The 15704-nt window shown below is 37.4% G+C and overlaps 1 protein-coding gene across 1 annotated transcript in view; it reads right to left on the bottom strand.

Moving 5' to 3' along the window:
- Positions 1-15704, bottom strand: part of LOC131194096 (protocadherin beta-16-like) — a 50509-nt gene that overhangs the window by 31822 nt on the left and 2983 nt on the right. The gene's annotated exons all lie outside the window — the stretch shown is intronic.

The raw sequence follows: 15704 nt of genomic DNA, 5'->3' as shown, positions 1-15704 counted from the left end.
TCCCAGTAAAAAAATTTGTGGCAGGAACTTTCTCTTCTTTTTCAAAACATTTTGTAAAATCCACCAAATTCTTATCCAAAAAGCCTTAATATTCTTGCAAGTCCACCAAATATGAAAATATGTAGCGTCATCACAGTTACATCTCCAACATTTTGCTTGCATATCTGGATATATACACAACAATTTCTTAGGATCTAAATGCCATCTATAAAACATTTTATAAAATTTTTCCCTTAAATTCTGTGCCTGCATAAATTTAACATTTCTAACCCAAATTTTTTCCCAAGTTTCCAATAATATTGGCTCCTGAAAATTTTGTGCCCACTTTATCATACAGTCCTTTACCAAATCCCTTTCAGAATCTATTTCAAGTAACACATTATACAATCTCTTTATATGCTCCTGAGACTGATTTCTAATTTGCTTTACCAAATTTTCCTCATTCTGCACTATACCAATTTTCTGATCTTCCTTCCATCTAGCACATAGTTGCCCATATTGAAACCAAGTATAATTTTTTCCCTTAAATTCTGTGCCTGCGTAAATTTAACATTTCTAACCCAATTTTTTTCTCAAGTTTCCAATAATATTGGCTCCTGAAAATTTTGTGCCCACTTTATCATACAGTCCTTCACCAAATCCCTTTCAGAATCTATTTTAAGTAACACATTATACAATCTCTTTATATGCTCCTGAGACTGATTTCGAATTTGCTTTACCAAATTTCCCTCGTTCTGCATTATACCAATTTTCTGATCTTCCTTCCATCTAGCATGTAGTTGCCCATATTGAAACCAAGTATAATTTCCCCCTTCTTCTTTGAATATGTGCAGAGATTTTAATTGCAAATTACCTCTTTCAGTATACAAAAGATCTTCATATGTAATCATTTCCTGATTCTGTTCTATATTTATATTCTCTATTGTATGCCTGGGACTCATCCACATAGGAACCTTATAATTTAGTTTATAAGAGTATTTTTTCCAAACACGCAAGAGAGCAATTCTTAACACATGATTTTTAAAAGCCTTATCCACATTTTTGTCATAAATTAAATATGCATGCCATCAATATAGCAATAACCTTCTATATGCATGCCATCCATATAGCATAACCTTCTATATTCAAGATTCTTTCCTCCGTTAGATTAAACCAATCACTTATTGCAGAGAGCAGCTGTTTCATAGTATAATTTAAAATTGGGCATTTTAAACCTCCCTTTCCGAGAATCTTGAATTATTTTCATTTTAACCCTCACTTTTTTACCTTCCCATGTAAATTTGTTAATTCCAGTCTGCCATTCCTCCAAATTTTTATCTTTCTTAATTATTGGTATCATCTGAAAGAGGAATAAAAATCTAGGTAAAACATTCATTTTGATAGCAGCTATTCTCCCCAGCAACGATAATTGCAATTTTTTCCAAACAATCAACTCTTTCTGAACTTTTTGCCATAACACCTCATAATTATTCTTGTACAATTTCACGTTTGATGGTGTAATATAAACCCCTAAATATTTAACCTTTTTTACAATTTCAAATCCTGTTATTTCCTCTATTTTTTCTTTCTGTTGTCTTGTCATATTTTTTATTATCACTTTTGTTTTATTCTGGTTTACCTTAAACCCTGAAATCTTTCCATATCGATCAATTATTTCCAAAAGAGATAAACTTGTTTTATGGGATTTGTTAAAGTAATCACCAAATCATCTGCAAAAGCTCTCAGTTTATATTCATGTTGTCTAACTTTAATTCCCTCTGCCTCCTTTGATTCTCGTATTTTATCCAATAATGGCTCCAGAGTTAAAATAAATAATAATGGTGATAAAGGACATCCCTGTCTTGTTCCTTTCACAATCTTAAAAGCTTCTGTTAAATTACCATTAATTATTATCTGGGCTGTTTGCTCTCCATAAATTGCTCTAATTATTCTTACAAAACCATCTCCAAATTGCATTTTATCTATTAATTTAAATAAAAAATCCCAATGCAATCGATCAAAAGCTTTCTCTGCATCCAAAAAAATAAATGCTGCTGGAATAAAATTTTTCTTTTCTAAATATTCCAATAAATTTACAATCTGCCTAACATTATTCCTCATCTGTCTCCCTTTTATAAATCCAGATTGATCAATATGAATTCTTCGTTGTAAAACTAACGTTAATCTATTTGCTATTATTTTAACAAAAATCTTATAATCATTATTTAAAAGTGAAATTGGCCTATAATTCCCAGGTTTAGAACAATCCTGTTCCTCTTTTGGTATCAATGAAATAAAAGAAGTTCTCCATGAAGGGGGAATTCCCCCTCCTAATTGTATCTGATTAAATAATTCCTTAAGTGGACCTAACATTTCATCCTGTAAATTCCTATAATAACTTGCTGTAAGCCCATCCATACCAGGAGTTTTCCCCATTTTTAATTGTTTAATTACCAAAATAATTTCTTCAGAAGTTATAGGCCGATTTAATTCTTCCCTTTGTTCTAAAGTTAAGCTTTTAACCTTATAATCTTTCAAATAATTATCGATATCCATATTCAATATATTATCTTTAGTGTATAAATTTGTATAGTATTCTAAGAAAGCTTTTTTAATTTTATCCTGTTGATATCTCTCTTTACCTTTATATTCTATTTTTTCTATAGTACGTTGTTTGTTTTTTTCCCTTAAAATGTATGCTAACCACCTACCCAGTCTATTTGCATTACAAAAAGTATTATGTTTGGCATATTGTATATTTGTTGCCTGGTCAGCCATTATCATATTAAATTGACTCTGTAATAACTTTATTGCATCTTTAAGTTTTTGATCATGCGGATTATGTATTAATAATTGTTGTTCTTATAAATTTCCTCTTCTAGATACCTACTCTGTCTCTGTTGCTTATTTCTCTGTCTATTGTTAATATATATTAATACACCTCTCATAAAAGCTTTACTGGCATCCCAAACCATTTCGATCGATGTTTCCTTATTCAAATTATAATCAAAAAATTCTTTCATCTGCTTTTTACATTGATTTACATTATCCTGATATCTAAACAAATTTTCATTTAATCTCCATGTTCTTCTGCCTTCTTTTTCATACTGCAATTCCATCCAAACTAGGCTATGATCAGATAAACATCTTGAAAATATCTTAATTTTCTTTACCCTAGAAAGCAAATCATTAGAGGTTAATATAAAATCAATACGTGAAAAAGATTGATGCCTATCAGAGAAAAAAGTATAGTCTCTTTCCTCTAAGTTCCGCAATCTCCATACATCTCTCAACTCAAAATCTTCTATCATCTCAAAAAAGGATTTAGGGAGCTTTGCATGTGCAGGTATCTTTTTAGAAGAAATTCTCTTCTAAAGCTGAAGCAACAAAATGTTTACCTAATTTTGAATTTATTAAGTATTTTTGACCTGATAATTTAATATGTGTCTCTTGTAAACAAATCACATCATTTTTAAATTGTTTCAGATAATGAAATATTTTTCTTCTTTTCTGAGCTGAATTCAAACCATTGACATTCCAGGTCAGAATTTTATTTGCCATTACTGGCCTCCTGAAGCTTTTGAGCAATCAGCTGAAGATCATCCTCCCATATCTTCGGCCTTGCTCCTCCCACTGCTTCTGTAGCAGAATCCTGACCTTTGTTTTGAATTTGTTGCTCCTTTTCTTTATGCTTAAGGGCTCCCCTGGTCACTGTTTGTTCTTGTGGTTGTTCCTCAGATGATAACATCACTGGGGTCACCTCAACTTCCACACTCATTTGACTCTCTTGAATTCTTTTTTCTATTACTTCTATTTCAATTTTCAACACAGTAGAAAGAAAATCTTTGGCCTTAAGCACTGTATCAATACGATATCTTCTTCCTTGATAATACACTGTCAAACCAACTGGAACTTCCCATCTAAATTGAATCTGGTACTTTTTAAGTTCTTGTGTAAAAAATATAAAGTCTTTCCTGTCCCTTAGCATCTTGGGAGGAATCTCTTTCAAAACCTTCAACTCCTGATCTCCTATTTTCAAATTTTTCTGATATGCAACTTGCAAGATCTGGTTTTTCATTGTTCTTTTCACAAAGTAAACCACAATGTCTCTAGGGAGTTTCTTCTGCCTAGCAATCCAGGAATTAACTCTGTATATTTTATCAATTTGATAAGCAACATCTTGTGGATCAAATTCAATAAATTCAGCCAAGGCTTCTGATAATTTTTTTTTTAATCTTCACCTTTTTCCTTCTGTAAACCCTTAATTCTCAGTGCTCCTTCCATCATCCTATACTGCATCACCACCACTTGATCTTCATTTTTGTCCAATTTTATTTGCATTCCTCCCATTTTATTTTCTAATTGCTGGTTTGACTGGGCAATTTCTTGCACCTCCTCCTCCAACCCCTCCAGTCTTTTTGCCAAACCTTGAAAAGCCATCAAAATATCTTTTCTTATTTTTTTCTTATTCTCTTTTATTTCTTCTCTTATCTTCTCATTATTTTCCATCCACTCCTTAAACCTCTCTTCAAACATTTTCCCTTGCTCTTTAAGCATATCTTCCAAAGCTACTTCAGATCCCCTTCTGCCAGCAGTCTTAGGTGGTTTAGTAGACATTTCAGTTTTTAAATGTCACAAAATTTAACTTTAAAACTTTTCTTTTCCCCTTTAAGTATAGGAGAGCTCAATTCGTTGCAATCCACAAATAACGTTTCTTAGTTATCCAGGTTCCACTTCCACTTCACTTCACTTTCACTTCCTCTCAGACACCATTTTAAACAGTTAGTTAAGGCAAAAAAAAAATATTTTTCACTTTTTAAAGGGTAGAAGTCAGGAAGTCAAAAATACTTGCGATCCAATAATTGTTCACTCGCGTTTATTCTGTCTGCATGTAGAAATCCACAGCAAAAATCAATTGGGCAGAGATGGACACTTTCTTCTTTTCCGGCTTCTGCAGGAGCCTCCTCACAAATCTCCTGCTGTGTTTCAGTGAGATTCAACCCTCTGGGCTCTGCTTAACAAAGCCAAGCCCTAGAAAAAAGAAGTACCCACAACAGAAGAATGGATATTGAAAGTTGCCAATTTGGCTGAGATGGCAAAAATCTCAGTCTTTTTGAAAGACAATACACAAGAAAGATATTTAAATGAATGGAAAAAATGAATTGACTATATTCAAACCAGATATCAGACTAAGAGTTATCAGACTGCCTTTGAATGATTAGTGTATTATTTCTGATTGTTTTGGGGGAGGTTAGGATTTGATGAGAATTGTAGGAGTATATTTGAGTTAGGAGGGAAATTTTTTTAGCATATGTTTGTTTTATTTTTAACTATACCTTGTGTTTGTTCCGGGAAGTCGGGGGGGGGAGGGGGAAAGGGGAGGAAACTGTGTAAAACTTTTCAATAAAAAACAAAAAAAACAAAGCCAAGCCCTGAGGAGATCTACCAGTCTCCCACTGCTCTATCCTCTCCCTTTCTCCCAGGAGAGAAGTTGAAGCCAGCGAACAGCTGATTTTCGCTGTTTCACCAGCTTTTATGAGATTTTAGCATGGAGCGCCTTGATTAGGTGCCCAGCGAGGAAAGTGGCGCCACCGGAAGTCCAGTCAGGAATCTGTTCAATGTCCCACTTGTTGCTAAGTTTGTGTCTCTGTTAATGTCAGGGTAGTTAAAGTCCCCCATTACTACGCTGTTTCTTACATACATTTGTTAATTGATTAGCAAAAAAGTTCATCTATTTCTTCTGCTTGGTTGCATGGCCTACAGTATACACATACGGCAATGTCATTCTTTTTCCTTTTATGTTGATCCATAAGCTGTCAGCCTCTGCTTTAATTAAGTGTATTTCTCCTAGACTGTTTTACTGTTTTATTACTTCGTTAAAGGTTTGCTTCTTACTGAATGTCTTACATGATTTATGGAGGATGGGGGAGGTCTGTACTGTTGCTAGCGTTCGGCTGACATTTCATGTGTGGGGGAGGAAGATAGTTTTTCAAACAGACCTTTGAACTAATTTGGCACGTAAATGTAATGGGAGTTGTCTGTTTCACATTCCAACCAGAAGATTGACGGAGGGAGAATATCGGAAATGAAACTACATATGGCCTAGGAGGACGACAACATTGGATTATAACTGTTTGAACTCTAGTAGGAGGAGGGCTCAGGAGAGGATATGACATCTGTGGTTTTAGTATACTTTCAGTTCTGGCTTACCTTTGATTGCATTCTGACATATTTAGTAAAAATTACCAATTTCTTCAAAATGATGGAGTTGGGTCTTCATTTTCTTAAACACTGATCTAAGGCAAGCTGACATTAAGCCAGAACTCACAAAAATCAATCATCCAGGATCACAACCTAGGAGACTAAAAACTTTTTTTATATAAACGATATTGGAGCATGAATGCAGAGCTGATAATGAGGAGCGACCAGAGACATCAATCACCTCACAGCTGGAAGACATCTCATCCCAGGAATTTCCCAAAGGAGTTGATAAAAAATCTTTTCAGGGAAAAAAGCCAACCCCAGAAAGGGAACTGGAGGATGGGGGAGGTCTGTACTGTTGCTAGCGTTCGGCTGACATTTCATGTGTGGGGGAGGAAGATAGTTTTTCAAACAGACCTTTGAACTAATTTGGCACGTAAATGTAATGGGAGTTGTCTGTTTCACATTCCAACCAGAAGATTGACGGAGGGAGAATATCGGAAATGAAACTACATATGGCCTAGGAGGACGACAACATTGGATTATAACTGTTTGAACTCTAGTAGGAGGAGGGCTCAGGAGAGGATATGACATCTGTGGTTTTAGTATACTTTCAGTTCTGGCTTACCTTTGATTGCATTCTGACATATTTAGTAAAAATTACCAATTTCTTCAAAATGATGGAGTTGGGTCTTCATTTTCTTAAACACTGATCTAAGGCAAGCTGACATTAAGCCAGAACTCACAAAAATCAATCATCCAGGATCACAACCTAGGAGACTAAAAACTTTTTTTATATAAACGATATTGGAGCATGAATGCAGAGCTGATAATGAGGAGCGACCAGAGACATCAATCACCTCACAGCTGGAAGACATCTCATCCCAGGAATTTCCCAAAGGAGTTGATAAAAAATCTTTTCAGGGAAAAAAGCCAACCCCAGAAAGGGAACTGGAGGATGGGGAGGTCTGTACTGTTGCTAGCGTTCGCTGACATTTCATGTGTGGGGGAGGAAGATAGTTTTTCAAACAGACCTTTGAACTAATTTGGCACGTAAATGTAATGGGAGTTGTCTGTTTCACATTCCAACCAGAAGATTGACGGAGGGAGAATATCGGAAATGAAACTACATATGGCCTAGGAGGACGACAACATTGGATTATAACTGTTTGAACTCTAGTAGGAGGAGGGCTCAGGAGAGGATATGACATCTGTGGTTTTAGTATACTTTCAGTTCTGGCTTACCTTTGATTGCATTCTGACATATTTAGTAAAAATTACCAATTTCTTCAAAATGATGGAGTTGGGTCTTCATTTTCTTAAACACTGATCTAAGGCAAGCTGACATTAAGCCAGAACTCACAAAAATCAATCATCCAGGATCACAACCTAGGAGACTAAAAACTTTTTTTATATAAACGATATTGGAGCATGAATGCAGAGCTGATAATGAGGAGCGACCAGAGACATCAATCACCTCACAGCTGGAAGACATCTCATCCCAGGAATTTCCCAAAGGAGTTGATAAAAAATCTTTTCAGGGAAAAAAGCCAACCCCAGAAAGGGAACTGGAGGATGGGGGAGGAGGTTTGGCTGCCGAATCGCAGCCTCCTCAGCAAGAAGAGAAAAATTCTGCAGAGTGGAAGAAGAAGTTGGAAGTAGATCTAAGGCGGCTGAAGGAAAATTTGGCCCAGCAGACTGAAAGCCTCCCAGGACTGGGGGTGTGGCCATCACTAAACACCCAACACGTTACAACACATAAACAGGGGAAGAAAAGGTTCTCTGAATGGCACCGCGAACAGCAAATTGAGGATGAATTGCAGATCGCTCAGGCAGTCAGACTGTATCGAGAAGTGATGGAGCAACAAGCAGATAATGAAAGGTATGAGACCCATACCCAAATTCCCTGGAGGGAGAGGGAAGAAGAGGAAAGAAAATTATTAAGTGCCACCGAGGCAGCGGCAGACAGCGGAGGATTTCTGGAGGAATGAGAGCCTGAACTGCGTTCTCCAGGGGCTGCAGTTTTTGATAAAGGCCGGGGGACCCCTGCTGGAAAAATGTTGCCTTGCAGAAAGAAAAAACCATAGCTTTTTGCTAGCTAGATAGGTTGGTGGCGGGGGGAGGCCCAGCCCATTTTGTGACAGAACCCTTAGAGATGACCATAGAAGACCACCGGGAAATCATAAACTTCATTGTGGCCCCAGGGATGGACCAGCCACTCGTACTGGGTCTCTCGAGACTCCAAAAATGGAACCCAAAAATAAACTGGAGAACAGGGGTGTTGCAACTCCACACAAAGGCGCAAAAGAAGGAGAAGATAACTTTAAAACCCCCTGACCCCAATCCCCCTGAGATACTGGGGTCGATGTTTGAACGGCTGGAGGGGGAGGAAAAAAATTCCTAAAGAGTACTGGGACCTACGAGAGGTTTTTAGTGAAAAGACCTTGGATGTGCTACCTCCCCATAGGCCCACAGACTGTGCAATAGACATCCTACCAGGGGTGAAACTCCCGAAACCAAAATCTTAACCCATGACCCAAAAGGAATTGGGAGAATTACGAAACTTTATAGATAAAAATTTGGAGCGAGGATTCATTCAACCGGCTAGGCCCCGGGTTGTAGCCCCAGTCATGTTCCAGGAAAAGACAGATAGCATTTTTCATTTAATAGTGGATTATAGGAACCTGAACTGCGTGTGCGTGGAAAATGTATACCCCATGCCTCTTATGAAAGACATGCTCGTCCACTTTGCCAAAGGAAAGTTCTTCACCAAACTGGACTTACATGAAGCGTATTAAAGAGTGCGCATAAAAGAAGGGGATGAATGGAAAATGGTGTTCAATTGTCCCCTTGGTTGCTTTCAATTCCGAGTCCTACCATTTGGGTTGCAAGGGGCCTCAGCAGTTTTCATGCAGCTAATAAATGAAGTGCTCCATGAACATTTGTTTAAACGGGTTCTTGTTTATCTTAAAGACATACTTATCTACACAGAGACCATGGAGGAGCATGTAAAGCTAGTAAGGGCAGTACTCAAAAAATTACTGGCTGCTGAGCTTTATGCAAAATTGTCTAAATGTGAATTTCATCAAACGAAAATTGATTATCTGGGATACCGTATTTCCCCTGATGGTTTGGAGATGGACCCTGCCAAAGTCAAGGCAGTACTAGAGTGGGCACCCCCTCGCACCCACAAACAGTTACAAAGCTTCCTGGGTTTTGCTAACTTCTATCACCAATTCATTCCCTCATTTGTTAACATTGCCCTGCCAATCACCAATCTCCTCAAAACAAAAGGGAATATTAAACCCTAACCTTTCTTACCACTGGAGTGGTCAATGGAGTGTCAGGCCACTTTTGAAAAGTTGAAGCGATTGTTTGCCGCCGAACCGGTCCTCAAGCACCCTGACATGGAATCCCCATTTGTAGTTCAAGAAGATGCTAGCGATGTAGCAGTCGGAGCGGTTTTACTCCAAAACAATGCTAAAGGTGAGATTCAACCATGCACATACACATCTCGTAAGCTCACTGAAACAGAGCAGAGATGGGCCATCTGGGAGAAAGAAGCTTTTGCAGTGCACTGGGCTCTCCGAACATGGAGACAATTCTTGGAGGGGGCCAAACACCCTTTCGAGGTATGGACTGATCATAAAAACTTAGAAGACCTAAAAACTCCCAGAAAACTATCATCAAAACAAGCTCGATGGGCCCAATACTTTAACCGTTTTAATTTTTCCTTGCGATACATTCCTGGGGGAAAGAACTTTCTGGCGGATGCCCTTTCCCGTTTATCTCAGTACAACAGTACTCGCAAGGAAGCAGCACGCCCTATACTCCCAGTTCAACAACTATCTGCCCCAGTAATTACCCATAGCCAAACACAAAGCCAAATACATACCGATGCGGCGCTACCAGAAGATCTCACCAACTTGCTCATGGAAGCCTTAAACAAGGACAACTGGTTCTTAGCCCATTCGCACGAGTGCACTCTTCACGATGGACTAGCTTGGGTGGGGGCAAAGTTGTATGTCCCTGCATCTCTGAGGGAGGTCATACTTCTACGTTGCCATGATGCTAAAATGGCTGGACATTTTGGGTTCGTGAAAACCTTACACCTCCTGAAAAGACAATTTTGGTGGCCAGGGCTTAAAAAGGACATTGAATCCTATATAGCGAGTTGCCCTGTTTGTGCAGCAGCTAAAAGACCACCAGGGAAGCCTCCTGGGTTGCTTCAAACAGTAGCCCGGCCAGAAGCCCCATGGAAAGAAATATCCATGGATTTCATAGTGGAGTTACCCGAAAGTGGAGGCAATACAGTGATCTGGGTAGTTACAGACCGGTTCTCCCAACAAGTGCACTTCCAAAATACCTTCTTCAAAAACTTTGGCAAAGCTGTTTGTGCAACACATCTACAGACTCCATGGAGTTCCGGAACGGATAATCTCAGACCAGGGGGTGCAATTCACTTCTCAATTTTGGAAAAATGTAGGCAAAAACATGTAAGGAATAGCCACATCCCTGCGAGAATGGCTGAGAGTATTATATACATTTTACTCCATTAGAGACAAAGTTTACCCAATCAGAGACAAAGGTTTGTTACCAAAGTGGGTCTTTATCTTCAAAAGTTTCTTTGTTCAGGCCCCTGTCTCTGCCTACTTTTTTTATGGTGCATCCCTATAGCCCTGTGTTGGGGTTGGGGGTAAGTGTGTTCCCCTCCCTGGCCAAGTTGTTTATTCAGCAGAATGCTTTCAGGTAACTCCTTGCTGTAGAACTATCTATGAGGCAGGAAACTCCCTACCCTGGTTCCTTTATCTATGGGGCCTGATATTTCTGGGTAACAATTTATTTTATATTTTCAAGAATGTACCTAGCTTTGAAGCAAAGAACTGAAGTGAGACACAGAAGCAAGATAACAAGCTTTGCACTAATGCCAACCAGTATCAAGGTTACAATTTACTAAGCTAGAATTAGTTCCTAATAACTAATTTCTGACAGTATACAATAATATAAGTAGGAGCCAATAACAAAACTCAATTCATAACAAATGATTTCTAGCAATATATCATATCAGAAGCAAACAGTAAATATTAGTAACCTAAGCTTATTAGTAATCTATAACTATTACTAAGTGTTGTATCTTATGATTCTTGATGAATGTATTTTTTTCTTTTATGTACACTGAGAGCATATGCACCAAAGACAAATTCCTTGGTGTCCAATCACACTTCACCAATAAAGAATTCTATTCTAACATTGGTTTGATCATTATGCTCCTTCATTAGCATCCTTGGTTTTGTGCATGGCTGGCCTTACTGTCTTCTGTTGTGGTTCCCTTGTTGAGGTGAAATGGAACTTTGTAAAGTTTTACTTAAACTATACTTGCACTTTGCAGCAGAGTGGGAACTGAAGGTGCATCAATTGAAGGTGCATCAATCAGAGAAGGTGAGAAGTGAGAAAGTGCATCCTCTGTCTCCCAGAAAGAACACATCAAGTTGTAGCATGGGCTTAGTGATTTAGGAGAGAAAAAGCATCTTCAGGGATGTTCCTCTCTTTCTTCTAGAAAAAAAATGCTTTATTTCTAGAGAAATAAGAAATATATTTGGGCCTATGCCATTCTGCAGGGACTAAAAATTACAAGGTGTCTGTTACAGGAAGGCCATCTTGGCATGTCTCCACCAATCATCAGCCAATCAACCAGAACATAATGGGTTATTGAGTTGTGTATAAAGTCTTCTTTGGTTATTATATATATGAGATTAATTTGATTGTAAAATCAGCTTATGTGGTGCAGTATTGGACCAGGCCTGGGGACATCCAGGTTCAATTTTCCATTCAAATATGGAGCCTGTCCCTTTGCCAAATCTAACTCAAGATCATGTTGTGCGGATAACCTGAGGAGTAATCTTAGCTAGCCCCTATGGAAGGCCACAAAGAAAATGTGGGATATACCGTAAGTAATTAAACAGGCAGGAAGGAGCTGGGCCTTTAAAGAACAAGTCAGTCTGACATGCCTAGAGGGAATCACCTGATTCCTGAAAGCCAATAAAAGAAAAGAAGAGAATTCTAATAGTTATGGTGGGAAGAATTTTGGTGTCCTTTGAGCAGGGTTGCCAATGAGATGGTTTTAAACCTAGATCTGGATTTTTTTTCAATCCCAGTCTGCGTTTCTAGCTTTCTTTTATTTCAAAATTTATTAAAATCTAATGTTTTTTTATATATTATATTACATTACATTCTATGTGTATGTGATGTCTTGCTTTATGACTGTATCACTTAGCTAACAAAATTCTGGTCCCAATTTTGGTAGAAAGTTGGGATTACTTATAGCTTTATGTTGTACCTGTCAATAAGTAGGTAAAAATAATTTAGTATAAAATTGATGTATTATATTTCTTGTTACCTTGGTTTTTTTTTTAAAGAAATTACTCTGGCAATCTTGCTTTTGAGGAGAGAGTTGGCTGGAGTCCTGGGTAAGGAAATTACCTCAGACAAGGCTGGAAATTCAGAAGTGGTTGTATTTAGAATAGTGTTAGGGATTTTAAAAAAAACAACTATGTGCTACAGGTGAATCTTATATTCTTTTGGCACCTTTAGGAAAGTATTTTTTTTAAAAAAAATCCTGGAGTTAACTAATGGCCTACTAGCACCTGCCTCAGCTTGGTCGGGCTGCTGACACCAATTTTGTTGTTGTTTGGTTTCCTTTTTTGTATTTAGACAGACCCAGGAAGGATGAGGATTTCCTCTTCAGTTGTTTCCTACAATTTTGTGATAAGAAAAATAAGGTCCTATAAATAGGCAAGAAAAACCAAATGCACAGATAGGTGGTACCTGGCTCTAGGTGGTACCTAGATCTTTCTGTGAGAAAGATCTAGGAATCCTAGTGAACAACCACTTAAGTATGACCCAGCAGTGTGCTGCAGCTGCCAAGAAAACCAATTTAGTTCTGGACTGCAATAACAGAGGGATAACATCAAGATTATTTAAAATGATAAGTGTGTATATATTGTGCATTATGAATCAAAAATGCTACAGATAAACTTTCTGAAACACCTAGTTACACAAGCATAAATGTTTTCCCAGGACCTATACAAAGAACAAAAAATGTAAAGGAATTGTTTAATTTTCTGGGCATGAATGGAAATAAATTATCTCCATTCATAAATTAATAAAATATCAAGCTCCCTTCCAGCCCTATGATTCTATGATCTTTCACATCACAAACAGGTGGTTGCCTCTAAACACTACTACCAATAAATGCATCAATGGAATAGCTAACTTCTCATTTTATTAGCATAAACTGTCAACAAAAATAGTTCAAGACACATCTAAAACTAGTGCATTTTGAAATGGTAAGTAATAAATATCTTAAGCCTGCTTAACATGTTTTGAGTATAATACAGGAGACATCTTTATGTCCTTGTAATTGTCTTTTCACCCAACTCATCTTTCTGAAACAGCAATCCCCAACATTTCTGGTTTCATGGAAGACAATTTTTCCATGGACCAGAAGAGGAAGGAGCATGAAACCTAGATCCCGCACATTCACAGTTTTGCTCACCTAGCTGCATGGCCTAGTTTCTAACAAGCCATGGATTGATACCAGGCTGAGTTGGGGACCTCTGTTCTAAAACTTTTTGTTTGTTTTACTGTTTTCATTGTGTCTACACAGTACACTTTTCCAATTGTGATAGATCACCAAGACCTTTGGAGGAGGATGACAGAACTGCTGCAGCTGGCTGAGAGCTGTTTGCATTGTTCTTTGCAGATAAAGGCTGTCTTGATTTCAACTGCAATGTTGGAGGACACAAGAAAATAATCTCAGCAACTTTTCTTGTTTCCTTACATTCATTTCAAAGGACAAAGAAATTGTGCAAAGAAATTAGGGCCATCACCTATTGAAGAATGGTAGAGGTGAATTAATATATATATAATAAAAAAGTAAGTTATGGCCTTGAAGAAAATTCTTGTCTTGCTAAAAATTGTCTCCTTCTTTGACCAGAAGAACCCAGAAGTGTTAGCTATCTGGACCTGATATTAAAAAAGAAGGCTTAGAATATGGTATTCTAAAGTCATTAAATGTTTGGAGTTTTTTAAAATAAAAATCTGATTAATATTTTATTTGTCTATTATTTAAAATTATAGACAAATAAAATATGTCTATAAAATATGACTAAGGTATACTTAGTCACCATAGGAAAAGACAAAAAATATTTATTCTATTATAAAAATATACATATTGTTTAAAATATAATTACTTTGGTGATAATGGTGAAATCATCAAAATAGCTACTGGGCCAAGATTCACTATTGCTATGTATGTATGTATGGTATCGCTTGACTTCAATATATACATATATAGTAACAGTAATAGAGTTGGAAGGGACCTTGGAGGTAATCTAGGTCAACCCCCTGCTCATGCAGGAGACCTGTACTAGGGATTCAAACCGCCGAACTGCCGACCTTTCTGATCAACAAGCTCAGTGTCTTAGCCACTGAGCCACCTAGTCAGGCTGATATCCCTGATACATCCACCACATCCACACATAATACTCCTGGTATCATTGCCAGCCTGATTTAAATGCAGATGGTCTATTCCCTCCCTCCATTCCCTCCATTATTTTTATTTTCTTTTAAGTAAAATTTATTTTTAACTAGAAAAAAAAGCATCCAGACTTTGCTGTATAACAACATGCAATTATTATTGTATTGCAGCTGATCTCCTCTATCTTCATTTCACTTCATGCCCTTAATCATTGAACCTTGAAAAATTAAAAGGATACTTATTTCAGATTAGCTCTACTATGCACTTCCTTTTTAAAAACGTATCCTGAATAACTCAACTCCTTTACTTCATCCCTAATGAAAAAACAATTAGTGAAAAAGATAATGGGAACATTGAAAAAGATGGTAGCGGTAGTGCAAATATTTAATTTGTATATAAGGAATATTTTTCTACACACATGATGGCTAAGTTCATATAATATACTAAATTCTTAACCAACTAAATTACAAATAAGTGCTGTGTTCACCCAAATGTCTATACTCAAAGGTGGCTTAATACGATGACCTGATTCATACAAAACAGTAATGATGATTGATTCCTATTTTATGTTGAATTCAAATTATTTTATTGCATGTTACCTTAATTTAGCAAGTTGTGCAAACCAAACTTTACAGTACTGACAGGAAATCTGCAGAAAGAAATGCTTTGAAATAGTTCAGTTGATCTTTGAAATGGATTAGTTCATCTGAACTAGTTGTCAGGGTTCTAACCGATGCCCTAATAAAAGCAGAAGCCTCAAGCAAAGTTTCAAGAAAAATCCAGTTGTTTATCAGGACTGTCATGTCAGCATGGACCAAGTGAAGCCAGCTCCGACCCCACTCAGTTCACACCTTGCCTCTGACCCTGTTTCCTCTCTCCCCCCCCCCCAGGTGTGTCATCAGTCACATTTCCCAACGAAGCAATTTCACGGGTCGTAGAAGTCACTCCCTCTGGCTGTTACTGGTTTCTGTGGAGATGGCCTTGA

This window comes from Ahaetulla prasina, chromosome 3 (assembly GCF_028640845.1).
Source record: "Ahaetulla prasina isolate Xishuangbanna chromosome 3, ASM2864084v1, whole genome shotgun sequence".
Classification (NCBI taxonomy): Eukaryota; Metazoa; Chordata; class Lepidosauria; order Squamata; family Colubridae; genus Ahaetulla; species Ahaetulla prasina.
This window is presented reverse-complemented; position numbering and strand designations above follow the sequence as displayed.